The sequence below is a fragment of the Gopherus evgoodei genome, chromosome 9 (assembly GCF_007399415.2).
Source record: "Gopherus evgoodei ecotype Sinaloan lineage chromosome 9, rGopEvg1_v1.p, whole genome shotgun sequence".
NCBI lineage: Eukaryota > Metazoa > Chordata > Testudines > Testudinidae > Gopherus > Gopherus evgoodei.
This window is the reverse complement of record NC_044330.1, coordinates 26818175-26833089: the sequence shown is the minus strand read 5'-3', so window position 1 is coordinate 26833089 and position 14915 is coordinate 26818175. Positions and strand designations below refer to the sequence as shown.

The 14915-nt window shown below is 42.2% G+C and overlaps 1 long non-coding RNA gene across 1 annotated transcript; it reads left to right on the top strand.

The window, feature by feature from the left end:
- The first annotated feature begins 6210 nt into the window (after window positions 1-6210).
- LOC115657219 lies at window positions 6211-14463 on the top strand. The gene is made up of 3 exons (XR_004001920.1): window positions 6211-6406; window positions 8886-8891; window positions 14454-14463. It is a non-coding gene; the product is annotated as an uncharacterized LOC115657219 (long non-coding RNA).
- Window positions 14464-14915: the final 452 nt, after the last annotated feature.

Genomic DNA, 14915 nt, shown 5'->3' with positions numbered 1-14915 from the left:
AGTCAACTCTGCCACAGAAATGTTTTGATCTATTTCAAAGGCTTTTTTTCTTTTCTGAATTTTCCTTTGCAGATAATTTCAGAATTTTCAGTTTTCATTCCAATTCAGAGTAGAGCCAAATTTCTAAATCTCAAAATCCTTTGTGAAATGGCATTTCTGTCCTACTACAAATCTAAGTCTACCCTGCATTGTATAGATGCATGTAATCTACTGCTATCTAATCCCATCAATATACTTAAATAAAGGGCCATTCTTGGGTATTTCTAGAGTAGCCTTCATCATATCTCAGTGATGGTAATTAAGATTTGTATAGATGTCCTTGGTGCACTTTATAGCAATCTCTGCTATTTGCCTTTCCCAAGATTTTCATGATAGTATTGTCCTTGGCTTTTGCTCGTTCTGTGTGTGATGATGTAAGAGCAGAGTTAAGGTTATTTCAGTAACTTTAACTGTGTCTGTTTTTCTAAAGTGAACTGGAATTGGATGTAGTGACTTATGCTAAGTTCGTGAGTGCTTTGGAGAGGACTTTGAATCTGGCCTTGAAGGCTGAGTTTGGAGGTTCAAGTGGGAGGTGGTGAAGTTTGTAATCCCTTCCCTAAACAGTGCTGTAAGAACAATGTGTGAGTCAGTGTGTGGCTGAAGTCAATGTGTGGGTGTGGAGACAGCCATATGACCTGAGAAGTACCAGGCTTGGTTATCATAACCAATGCACTGGGCCCACAGTCAGATAACTAGTGAAACTAAACCCTTGAAGTAGTTAACCTTGTTCACAAAATATGTTGCACAGGGCTTTTGGAAATTCCACTAGGATAGCAGTGAAAGAGTGTAATTATTAGCCATGTTGTTAACACAATATTGATGATTGCTGTCAGTGTTACTTTTTTGTTTTTAAAATCTTAACAAGAGTGAGGCATGGCTGAATTACACTTGCATTAAACAGTAGAACTTGTGTTAACTGGCTGAAATGTTTATGGTTATAGCTGGCCTGCAAAATTAATGCTGTAACCTCTTAATATGTTCATTTAAATGCTTTTAATAGGTTGTTCACTTTAGGGTCTTTTCCTAGCAGCATGATATGATATGAAATGAAATGTACTCAAATCTAGGAGATGCAAGCACTGCTTCCCAAGAGGGCAGGAATAGGACAGCAATACAAATTTCCTGCTAAGATTTTCTCCAGAAGGTACAAGAGAAAGAAGAGGAGATTAGATACAGAAATGCAAAAAGAGGAGAAACCATTCTGGTTACTAAGGATGCTGACAAAAAGTGCTCAAAAATAGCCTTGTCTGCTGAAACAGAACCTGGGAGATCTAGCCAGGGCCCACCTGGTATGAACTGATGTAGCTCCATCATAGCTGTGCCACTTTACATCAACTCTAGGTCAGGTTCCCAATATGGAGTTATAGGCCAATTTAAGTTGCTAACTTCAACATTTACACTCCTAAGTAAGCGACCAGGTATTGAAATGAGCTGTGCTCCTTGCAGTTCTGTTGAAGTTAATGGAGCTGCTGAGTGCTTTTTGAAAAGAGTGCCATCTGTTTAGGGGCCTAATTATAGACTTAGGCTCCTAAATCTGGAGTCTTGTCGTGTTGTGTGTTTAAAGCCTCTTGGCCTTTGTTTTTGGAGGCTTCTCCCTACTGCTGGAGGCTTACTGAAATTCACATCACAGTTGAAACCTTCCTTCTTCAACCAATGGCTTTTTGTCAATCAGTGTCAGGAAATACTGCTTCCTAAAGAGAGGAAGAAGCAGTGAGAACCAGGGGAAGCTTAGGATAGTCACTTGAATTAAAGCAGGAACTGTCTGGAGCGCCCTTGGCTCCAGGAACGGTTGCCTAGCAATGCTATGAGCTAGGCTGGCTCAATAAACCTTCACTAAATGACTCTGCTCCTTGATTGGACAGAAGAGCCAAGAGATTCTTATTTAAGCCTGGCAGCAAGCACAGCATAGTGGCTGCTCAGTGCATTCTGTACCCACAGCAGCGCCAGACCTGCTTCCTGTCTAGCCCTGGTTCTACTCCTTGCCTGCTTTACTCCAACCCTTGTCCCTGCACATTTCTGATCTCCTGATTCCTAACTCCTGGATCCTGCTCTGATTCTTCCTTCTGATTCTGCTCTGACCTCTAGGCCAGACTCCTGTTCCAACCGTTAGTTCATACTGCCTACACCTCGGTGTGTGACAGGAACATTACAGTTAGAAAGAAAAACATAATGTAAAAAATGCAAAGGGAGTCACAGTAAAAAGGGAAGCAGGGGCCAGCTGTGTGTGCAAGGGATAATCTAAAAGGAATAGTTGAAAAAGAAGCTGGCTTGATAAGATTACTAGTCTTAGTCTTCTCTGTAGAAAATCCCCCTCTCCACGAGGTGGTAGGTAAATGGAAGAATTCAACAGGAGAGACTGAGAGATGCCCAGCCCAGAATACAGGGCACTTAGCTGGGAGGGGGAATACCTGAGTTCAAGTATCCTACATCTCAGGTGAGTGCTCCAACTACAGAGCTCTAACACACAAGGGGGACACCACCACTTCTGTTTTGTGAATCTATCCCTTAATTTCCTTTTGTTTGATTAAAAAGGATTAAAATGCTAGAACACAATATTTTAGTTGACTAGAACTGATTTAAAAAAAATAAATAAAAAATCAGGTACTCATACAGCTCTAATCACGAGTACCACTTATCTTTAGGTTTCACACTGCTGCCCAAGGCCCTAATATCTGCCACTTGCATCATTATCCCACCGGTATTCTTCTTTCTCATTAAACAGCATCCTGGACTCTTAACCTTTGATGGCTGACATTGTTTCCATTTGAAATGGTCAAGTAAGTGGCTCATATCTCAAGTGACCAGGTATTATATGTCCTACATAATCTTTGCCTTATATTTGATGCCTTTAAACATTGGAAATTTAAAGTTTGTACATAGCATCTAAATGTCTGATACATTATAGTCCTCTTTCACTGGCAAATACAAAACATCAAGAGCTGCAGGTTCTTTAGAGCACTAAGAATGAGTAGAATTTAATTGTGGGAGCCATGTTAGTCTGTATCAGCAAAAAGAACGAGGAGAACAACTGGCACCTTAGAGACTAACAAATTTGAGCATAAGCTTTCGTGGGCTAAAACCCACTTCATCAGATGCACGCAGTGGAAAATACAGTAGGAAGATATATACACACACATAGTAATTATAACGTGAGTAATCAGTTAAGGTGGGCTATTATCAGCAGGAGGGGAAAAAAACCTTTTGTAGTGATAATCAGGATGGCCCATTTCCAACAGTTAACAAGAAGGTGTGAGTAACCATGGGGGGGTGGGGAAGAATTAGCATGGGGAAATAGGTTTTACTTTGTGTAACTTTTTTTTTCTTTACCCCTCTGCCATGTATACTGGCCAAACCAGATAGTCTCTACGCAAAGGAATAAAGAGACGCAAATCAGGTGTCAAGAATTATAACATTCAAAAACCAGTCGGAGAACACTTCAACCTTCCCGGTGACTTGATTACAGACCTCAAAGTCAAAATACTTCACCAAAAATCTTCAAAAACAGACTCCAATGAGAAACTGCAGAATTGGAATTAATTTGAAAACTGGACATGATTAAATTAGGCTTGAATAAAGACTGGCAGTGGATGGCTCATTACACAAAGTAAAACCTATTTCTCCATGCTAATTTTTCCCCCTACTGTTACTCACACCTTCTTGTCAACCCTTGGAAATGGGCCATCCTGATTACCACTACAAAAGTTTTTTTTGTTTTTTTTTTTAACTCCGGCTGATAATAGCCCACCTTAACTGGTTACTCTCATTATAGTTAGTATGACAAAACCCATTTTTTCATATTCTCTGTGTGTATGCGCGCGCACACACACACATCTTCCTACTGTATTTTCCACTGCATGCATCCGATGAAGTGAGTTTTAGCCCACAAAAGCTTATGCTCAAATGAATTTTAGTCTAAGCTGCCACAAGTACTCCTGTTCTATTTTTAGTAGAATTTAAGTGTGTAATGCTGTGTGTGCATATCTGTGTAATATATTTTTTAATTGACTATGATTTCACCTGCATGTTCTTAAATATTCAACAATTAAGATTTGAAGGGAAACCCTGGGCTACCTAAATCACAAAGTGGCTGTCTTTGCATGGTTCAGGAATATGATTATTCCTCTTCTTGACTGCAATCTTCCTTCAACTGAATATAGTTGGGGAAGGTTATTTTGTAACTGACAGACTGGCCCTCCCCATGAATAAAACTTGCATGACATGAATGTTTATAGTTTTTTGTCTAGACTGCAGCCAAAGTTTCCTGTTTTTGTTTTGTTTTTGTTGATTTTTAATTAAATATAATTTTTTTTGTCTTTATATGCATGCTTTATATGCATCACAGGGTGCCAGGCAACAATTCCTAGTCATGAGTAAAGACTGACACAATTTTTTCCCCCCTATTTGCTTACACATCAGAGCAACCATATCTTAAAACAACTCTTTCTTTGTCACCCTTGTTATCAGTGCTTCTTACCTTTACTGCTCAACTGACCTTTAAACCAGAAAACATCAAACTACAGACAGAGCCAGATCCTCTGCTAGTAATAACCAGCACAGCTTTGTAGAAGACCATTGACTTCCATGGAGCTGTGCTGATTTACACCAGCAGAGGCTCTGGTGTTGCATTTCTGATGTAACACCACTAACGCTGTCTTACGTGGCAGATTGTGAAATCAAAGGTTCACCTTCTGCCAAGGATTCTGTGTCTCTGCTCCAGATAAAAGGGCCTGAGACTGAGTCCTTTATGCTTGGAATGTTTATCTGCTTTAAAAATTGTGATCTGTCTTCCCTGCTTTTCCCAACTGAGCTGCAAAGTACATCATTAGACAAACATTTGAACCCCATGTCTACTAAGGAATCACTAATACTTTGCTCAGAACCTCTGATGCCGCTTTGTCTGTTACCATCTATATGACAGAGTGAGGATGAACAACCTTCTAAGATGCCACAAGTACTCCTGTTCTGTACCCCACCTGTATGTTCCCTGACATGGAAAACTTGCTACCAACAGGAACAGATTTGTTTGCTGGAAAGGAGAATCAGTCTATTCCCCCATGCCTGTACAAGTTAACTTCACTTAAAAAAACAATTTCAGAGATGAGTCTTCCCACACACTGACATCTCTGGACAAACCATCTGCTTCAACACTCTCTCTCTCTTTCCCTGAGTATGCCTTGCTGGCAGATACCCATTTTTATTCACTTTTATGTATCTGTATGAGTAGAATCTTTATCCATGCAGACTTTTTCTCTTGTCTTGTTCAGACAAAGAACTGTCTGTGATTTGCTGAAAAGGCGCTTTCTGGGGAATATGAAAATTGGTAAAGACTTTCAAACTCCCATGAAGTCTAATTTGTTGATGCTTAATTTCTTCTCTCTTATGGGAACCAACAACCCTTCCTGAGATATTTGGTCAGGAAACACATCAAACCAATTTTAAGGCACCTGCTTCTAGTATTATGAATGAAGGAAAAAGTAGGAAAGGACTGACAGAAGCAGGAAAATCGTCACAGGCCATCTCAGGGATGTTTGCTCCGCCTACCTAATCATCGTAACTAATTCCTAACAGTCTTCATCTGTAGATCTAAAAGCACTTTACAAAGGTAGTCTGTATCATTATCCCTATATTATGGCAGAGGAAACTGAGGCACAGGGAGGGGAATGCAGTGGCCCCAGCATAACCAAAGCAGGAGAGGGAGAAGGTTTTGGTTGCCACAGACAGGGTGGCTTGAGCCTGCGTCCTTCCTGCTAAGAATGTTGAAATTGCTGATCTTTGTATTTTAGAAAAACAGGAAGTCTGTCTATATGTGCCTCCGGGAATGTTTGTCAGGGCCCCAAGGCATGGACACTCTGGGTGGGGGATGGGGAGGCTGGAAAGGAGGAGGATGGGGGAGAAACATTTCTGGTACATTGATGATCATAAGGAAATCTCTTACTTGATTTTTAAAAACTGCTCGCTTAGTAAGTTTTCTTTAAAGGATATGCCCTTATGTTACTAATGTATAAATAAGGGGAAAAAGTTTGAAGTAAGCGGACTTCTCAGAAGGGGCTCTTCAGGGATGCTCCTTCTGGACACAACTTGGGGTCCCCACTGGCAGATGGAAGTTTGGCCAGCGGAAACCTTGAAGGCCACACTCAGCTTTGCTACTTGAGGGTTGGGGGTGTTTTTACTCACCTGTTGCAGATGTACGTAAGTGGTTGAGACTAAGTAAAGGTTAGCTTTAAGTGAAAGCACTCTTGTGTTGTCCTGTTTGTGCAGCCATCTATCGATCAGACAGCTGTGTCTCCCTTGATTTATTTCCTGACACCACCTCACACAGAGTAAAAGTTACCAAGAACTTTGGGTTTAAAGAACCCCAGGTAATAGGGTTGTCAGTTTTGGTTGGACATATTCTTGGAGGTTTCATCAGATGACACAATCTTTAGCTGAAGATTAATCTTTAATTCCTGGAGACTCCAGGACAATCCTGGAGGGTGGGCAACCCTATCCTAGCGCATAGAGGGGCTGTTCCAAGAGAAGGAGGGCAAGCTGTCATGCACAGCACTCTTTCTGAGCATTGGCTGGTATATCAATTGGCATAACTTGAGCTGCTCTAGGTGGTAACAAGGACTGTTTGAGTCTTCAGCTAGGACAAAGCAGGACAAAGCAGGAAAGGTGGCTTTTCAGCTGTTCCAAGTATAAAAGGAGCACAGCTAAAGACACGACCTGTTCCATCTTTGAAGTATCTATTTGCACGTTGCCAGCTTGGAACACTTCTAAATGAGCAGTTATGAGAGATTCGCCTGTGGGTTGCAAAGCAAATTCGTGCAGACAAAGCTGTTAGAGGATAAAGATGTGACTTTCCAGTACGTCTATAAAACCCTGTCAGCTGTGGAGATAGCCAAGAAAAATCTACCTTAGGAGTTCATTTACTTTTTTGCCTAAGGATATGTGTACACTGCAGCTGGGAGGGAGCCTTCTAGACTGGGGAAGGCAGACTTGAGCTGGCCTGCTAAAACTAGCAGCAAGGACATTCCTGCTTGGGTTCTCACATCTTCCCTCCCTCCCTCCGCGGATCCTGTAGGCTTGAGAGTCTGAGCACCAGCTCAAGTTGAAACATCTGTTACTATTTTTAACCTACTAGCTCAAACCTACTACTGTGAGTCTGTCTTCCATGGGCTGGGAGACTTGCATCCAGTCTACAATGTAGACATAAACTAATACGGATGTTGATTCAGAGTTCTTTAGCTCAGTCATATAGATCTGATTTGACCTCATCAGTATAGTGCCTAAATGATACCAGTAAGGTGCTGTGAAACTAACAGAGTCAGAATGGAAACCATGTCAATTTGTAGTACAAGCAGACCTCTTGTTGCCTTTTTTCCCTAACAACCCCACTGGGTTAAAGAGCAAAGCTATGCTTAATGACTTGATTCAATCTCATGGCCTAGAATTTTGTATTGTGACATAATGCTGACATATAATGCAGTCTGAGGAAATTTTTTTTGGTGCTGGCAGGGAGAACAAACACTTCGTAGCCACTTGTGTAAATGCTGCCTTGCTTGGCAGGGAGCAAAGAGAGGTAGCTTTGAATAAAGGCTATTGACAAATCAATCCTGTTTGAACTAGATTTGTAAGTATAAAGTAGACTAGCTTGATTGCTTGTACACAACATGCAGAGATCAGTTCTGCTGCTTTCTTTTGTGTGTGTGTGTGGTTTCTATAAGTGAAGTACAGACAGATAAGGACAACTCATGATCACCACTATGTATGTGGGGGAAGGAAGTCCATTACTCAGTTGATACTGGAAATTCTTGTGACATGCAAATTTTCTCATGTGTTTTTTTTACTTGTTTACTTTAGTTTTCCTTTGTCCTTGCCAAGACTATTGACTTTATTGTTCTGACAGCTAAAAACTAAAGAGATGAGTGGTGTTCTTTAGTCATAAATCAATTTGAGTGGACTGCTGGCCCCAGTGAAGTCAAGGGTTAAACTAAGGTTGACTTCTGTGGAGTCAGGATTTCATTCCCAGTATCTGCTTAATAGAGTGCATTTTATATTTTTAATATTTCATAACTGTCAGGTAACTTTTTCATGAGTATGGTGGTTATTCCTTGCATACACATTTCTTTAAAGTGGGGTTTCCTTTAGTAAGAAGGCAAGATCTGTTTAAATTTGAGGTCTTTTTACTTTATTTCAGACAAATGTAAAGATGAGGATTAGATATGTGATGTGATAAACAAACACCTGTTCTTTTGTTTAATGTCTTTTTCCCCCTCTGTGTGTTGACTTTCACAGACTCTCCACTGATTCTTGAGTGTAATTGTTGTGTTGTGCTGCAGCAGCAGTTCACTGTCTTTCTAAATGTCGTGGACTGACTGTTTCAGCTTTCTCGCTGTTCTGTGTACTGCCCTGCGAGTCAGCTGGCAGAGCAGAGGAAGGGTGGATCTGCTTGAGATTTCCTGTCTTGCTGTGAGTCACAGATACAGATTGCTGTTCTAGCACTTCACTTGCTACCATTGGGATGTCAGGAATGTGGTCATATAAGCGAAGCAGGAATAACAGTTTATACTTATGCATCACAATAAGCACACTTGCTGACCACCAGTAAAGTGCATGGTTTGAGCCTCCAAGGGGGCAGTTCTAGTCTCATGAAACTACAATAAGCTAGTGAAGAAATGGAGACAACTTAAAGGCTCCCTTTCTCTTTCTGATTCTTGTATGCATTTCATTAGTTGCCTTTCATTGCATTTCGACATCTTACATTCCTTGTATCACTCTGGACACTGTCAGACTTCCGTTGTGCAATGTGCTGGGCACTGGTTGCCTGTCTGACCTCTATCCTAGTGGTGGATACATTTCACTAGTGCTCTGTCTATAGAGCCTGATCTTGCAAACACATACTGCCAGCTGTATGTATATACCATGAATGGTTCAGTGGGACAATGCCCAGAGAGTAAATGTTTACAGAATAAGGTTAAATGTTTGGAGTATTGATATAAAAGGTGCTGTCTACATGTAAAATATCAATATTGTTGCTCATGTCTTTTAAAAAACACATTTATTTTGCTTAAGATAGATAAATACTTCACTGTCTGCAGTGATCTTCTCTGTAACTCCTTATTTTTGTACTTTTGCTATAGGAAATACCTCAAATATTGCAAATACTGAGTCCTTGTGGGCTTGTTTAAACACAGTAGTTGCCAGTAGAGGTAAAGCTGTACAACTTCCTAGTGGGGACAAGAATAAGCTATATCAGTATAACTGCATCTCCCCCAGTACAACAGTTTTTAAGCTTTAAAAAAGAACACCTTTAACAGAAATAGTTAGTGACACAAAATCCAGGTGTGGTGCAGACCTCTGATAATTTGCAAGCTGATAATATCAGAGGGGTAGCCATGTTTACAAGTTGATAATAGCAGCTAAAATTTAAACCCTGGGGAAGCTGTGCACACTTTAAAGTTCACAAACTTGTTTAAGTAACAAATTGGCCTTGTCAGGCACTCAGATACCATGGTGATGGGCAGCGTCTAAGGACTTGGACAGACTGATGGGCCATGCTGCATTAAAATCAGAACTACTCCATCAGTGCATTATGATGATGCTTTACTGGCAACTTGAGGGAATTTATTTGTTAATGGAAGATTTGTGCTACTTTAAAAGGCTGCGGGGCCAAACAAAAGTGTAGAGAGAAGCTTCATTTTAATCTTATTGAATACATCAGTACCAGACTGATAGTGATATAGGTCTATGCTTGTTCCTGAAGCACTACATTCACTTTCTCCAGGCAAGTTCTTTATGAGGCTTACAATAATGTAGAAATGATGGATTGACCAGATATGAGCTTATATCATTTGCTCTCATAAATGTAGTTTTTCTTTTCAATAAATTAAGAGGCTTAAAACATTTCAATATGACACGTTGTGTTGCATAAAGTAAATGATCAGAATTAGATGTCTGATAAAGACCATACTGCACCTGAAGTGCACTCAGTGCAAGCCGGGGTAGGGATTTGAGGGTTGTGTGTGAATGTGGCTTTAGCTCACCTGTGCCTAACCCTAATCCTGCTACAGCCTCAATGTAGGGTCAGGATCTAGTGCTGAGTTAGAGCAGCCCTGGGGCTGCTGACTTATGCTGTAAAAGGCCCCATGCTGTTGAAAAGTCAGCTACGGATTTGTGTATTGCCAGAGCGTTCTGACCATGTGCACCCTTTATTCAGCCATTCTCCTCTTCACCAGGAAAGTGGCATAAGTGCTCATAAATCAACTTTATGCCACTGTGGGATCATACATGGGCAGGGGAGAAACAAGACAGCGGCACTGCATGAGAGAACATGGTCTCACAGGTCTCTAAATATGGCAGCATAGAGGGGAGGGATAGTTCAGTGGTTTGAGCATTGGCCTGCTAAACTCAGGGTTGTGAGTTCAATCCTTGAGGGGGCCATTCAGGGATCTGGGGCAAAAATCTGTCTGGGGGTTAGCCCAGCTTTGAGCAGGGGGTTGGACTAGGTGACCTTCTGAGGTCCCTTCCAACCCTGATATTCTATGATTCCTCATTGGTAATACAGTAGTGGTATCTAAAAAGAGTTTCGTTATGTATTTGTTGAACTCTAGTATCCTTTTGCTGGAACACCCACATTTTCTAGCAGTAGTTTCATTTGGAACATCCATTAACTTCAGTGATTCTTTGAGATATGTAGAGTTAGGTCTATCCAGTTACAGTAGGAAAGGACACTTACTTGAGGTACTTGGTATTTGCTTTAGTAGGGAAGTGTTTCATAAACACTATCAAATTACTTGAAAATAAATATTAAACTAAGTATTTCAGGCTTTTGTATAACATACAAATGTTCATTAATGTAATGAAAGAGGGTTTTTGGTTCCATCCCCGACCTTGGATCAGTTATACTGGTAGCATCTAGAACTGCTGACCTTAATAGTCTTATTTCTCATGGGAGATTTCTTTTGAGGTATGGGCAGTGTAAGATGTGGAGTATTTCCACTTCTCTTTCTTTTTAGATTACTTTGTATCTTAGTGTACCAAGGGGAATTCTTTAACCTTATTTTCCTGTTGCACTTTTGCATTTTGGCTGTTAGCAAGTCTGCAGTCACACAATCCGTCTCCTTTTGCACACTACATAAAATTGGCATTCTTTCATCTAAAAAATTACCCACATCTCAGGCTGTGTTCAAGTTATACAAAGGCTGATATGCTTACAATTATGTGAGATCAGGCTACTTATTTTCCTTGGCTAAAACTGGATGGTTTGATGGATCTGCTAAGACATCTTTTTACTTGAATTTTCTCTTTTATTATGGAAAAGTAAATCCACTACAAACACAGATGCACACAACAGAGATACAAAAGTGTGCTTATTGGACCAAATTCTTCTTGTCTTTACTCCAGTGTAAATTCATAGTAAGTGGGCAGACTTTGGCTTGTTGTATAGTTTAATACATACTAAAACAACATTTAAATGTCTGATCAACTTTGCTACATTAGACCTTATTTGTTTAAATGCTGGGCTTATTCCCCGCCCCCACACACCATACTGTTCAAATCATGTGAGAGTCATATGCAAAAATTGCACAGAAAGAACACATTGCTGTTCATTTTTATGACCTTTAAAGCTTTCTTTGAGTTTTCTGTTTTCTAACTGCAGCGTCTCACAGTTACATATGTTCTTTCTAGAACAAGCAGTTATAGGTCATAGTGCAGGAAGCAGAGAACTTGACTTTTTAATTCATGTGAATTGTGAATTCTGCCCAGGAGTCACAGAGACTGGAAACTCCTCTGCAAAACCACTACATAATTTTGAAATGCCTTTTCCTGTTGGCCTAGATTGGCAAGCACACCTAACTTGTTGTGTGCAACTGCCCAGCTGACCATGCCAGCTACATGCTCTAGACATGCTCCTGCCTGCAGTAGACAAATGGTATTGGATTGCCTGGGGCAAGAAGAGGCTGTACAGGCATAGACCAGCTGTAGAAATATGGACATCTACAAAAAGATTGCACAGGGGATATAGGCGAAGGGGTATGACAGGGATCAGCAGTAGTGCTGCGTGAAAGCTCTAAGGCAGGCATGCCACAAGGCCAGGGAGGCCAACAGTTGTTCTGGTGCCACCGAGCTTCAGACTTGCTCTTACAACAAGCTGCATGCCATGCTTGGCAGAGACCTCTACAGGCCACCATGGATACTGAGCCTGAGAGAGATCTCTGCTGTGAACAGCGAAGTGGAGGAGGGACCAATGGTGTGTGATTGGGGGTGTGCGGAGGGAATGGACTCCAGCTATGCCATGAGCCAGAATCTGTTTGAGATTCCACTGCCTGTTTGGCTGGTCATGCCATCTGAGCCAGACAAGCCCATTTCAAGGGAAGGAACTTCAGGCAAGTGTGGACATACGTTCTCCCTTTAATGTTTTAAATGTCAAGGTGGTGCCTGGCCCTCACCCCAAGTTAGCAGGACACAGGTATCTACTTTTCACTGTTCTACTCAATGAGAAGAGAGAACTTTCTCCTGCTTCTCATTCCCCTGTAGGGTTATGTGAGGGCAGAGGGGCATGCAGAGCAGTTCATATACACAGGGATGTCTCCCAAGACATCTTGATAAAACTTTCATGGAGGTACTCTGCAATTCTCTCCTGAAGGTTTTTAGGGATGGCTGCCATGGTAGGACACTTTTCCATGCCACTCCATGATTATTACAGTGGTGCTGCCAAAGTCAACAGGCTAGCAGCATATGAGCCTACGTGGCTTCAGGTCACCAGCAGCAGCTGTGCTTTCTTGTCCTTATTACTCTCACGAGTGGCAGATGAGCTAAAATGACCACAGCCTATGAACAGTAGTGCCAGTTGCCCTGTACTCATACCCATGGAAATAAGACCCCAAATTTTTTTTCAACCAAAATTCCCACCTCACTTTTTCCCCTCCTGCCCTTGGCTCTCACAGACTTACGGCTTGGCTACATTTGAGAGTTACAGCACTGGTGGTGGCTTTACAGCGCTGTAACTCACTCCCTGTCCACATTGGCAAGGCACATACAGCGCTGTATCTCCATGGCTACGGTGCTGCATGAACTCCACCTCGACAGGAGGAATAAAGAGAATAGTGCTGGTGCTGCAGCACTGGGGAGCCAGTGTAAACAGTGAAATATCTTACAATGCTGACCTCCGGAACCTTCCCATCATGCTTTTAAGTAAAGATAACACTCTTTGTTTTGTTGTGAACTCGGGGCTCCCGGAGCTGCTTATCTAAAAACAAACACAGCTACTGTTTGCTGTGAATGAGCAGAGGCAGGCAGGGGGATCCTTTTGGAACGTCCACAGCTAGTGTTTGCTTGAGGAGAGAAGCAGCACGAGGGATGGGAGGATGCGGGGGTCCGTTTTGGAGCAGCTGCTTATCTGGTCTGTGAGGGGAAAAAACAGAGGGCTATTTGCATTTAGTGAATGAGAGAGGGGTGGGGGAAGGGGTCAGAACTTGCAAGGCAGGGAGCTGACACAGTGTCAGCTCCAAAAATCCACTCTCTCTGTCTCCCCCACACTCCCTGTCACACTCCACTCCACCCCCCTCTTTTGAAAAGCATGTTGCAGCCACTTGAATGCTGGGATAGCTGCCCATAATGCACCACTCCCAACACCGCTGCAAATGTGGCCCCACTGCAGCGCTGGTAGCTGTCAGTGTGGCCACACTGCAGCGCTTTCCCTACACAGCTGTACGAAGACAGCTTTAACTCCCAGCGCTGTACAGCTGCAAGTGTAGCCAAACCCATACTCACTGTGACTGGAGAGCTGTGCTGTGCAGAGGTGCTCCGAAGCTGAAGTGTCAATAAGCATATCTTGTTTAAAACTCATATGGGCGTAAGGGAAGGGAGTTATCTTTTGCTTTCCATTGTGACTGTAAATATAATGATGCATCGATCTGTTTTCTTCCATTTGGGCTGTGCTGGATGAAACATCCTACGGAGTGCCTCTACTTGAAATTCTTTCTGGAAAATCACAGGCCATCCATAATGTGTTACCTTTCTGAATGAATGAGCAGCAGACCTCTCTAGTGGTGTGAGGAGAGCATGTGCATTTGTTTAGCATGGAAGATTAATCAACACCATTTGTTCTCTTAGGCCTTGGCTACACTGGCGCTTTACAGCGCTGCAACTTTCTCGCTCAGGGGGTATGAAAAAACACCCCCCTGAGCGCAGCAAATTACAGCGCTGCAAAGCGGCAGTGTTAACAGTGCCCCAGGTCTGGGAGTGCGGCTCCCAGCGCTGTAAGCTAATCCCCACAGGGAAGTGGAGTACCTGCAGTGCTGGGAGAGCTGCTGGCTCTGTGACCGCACTCGCACTTCAAAGTGCTAGCGCTGTACAGCTGCAAGTGTAGCCATACCCTTAGGGTATGTCTACATTATAATAAAATACCTGGGGCTGGCCCATGTCAGCAGACTCTGGCTCAGACTCTCTGGCTTTGGGGTTATAAAATCACAGAATAGACATTCAGGTCTGGGCTGGAGTCCAGGCTCTGGGGCCTTCCCCACTTGGGCAGTCTCTGAGCCCAGGCTCCCACCTGAGTGTGAGCATTGATGCTTCACTTTTATAGCCCTCATCCCGAGCCCTGTCAGATCCAGAGTGTTATATTGCAGTATAGACATACCCTTAGAATCTGAGGTTACTGCACTAAAAGTAAGGAAAAGTTTAAATTTGGAGGTTTGTGGGGGAATGGCATGTATATATTTAAATATTACAAAGGGTCTGATTTTGATTTTTTACTGGTGTCGATCAGGAGTGACTCCATTGATGTCCGTGGAGTTGTACTAATGTTTCACTACTGTTGATCAAAATTTTATACAAAGAACCATGGGGCTTCTTTGTGCCACCCTGTGACTGCAAAGCAGCTCTAAAGCCAA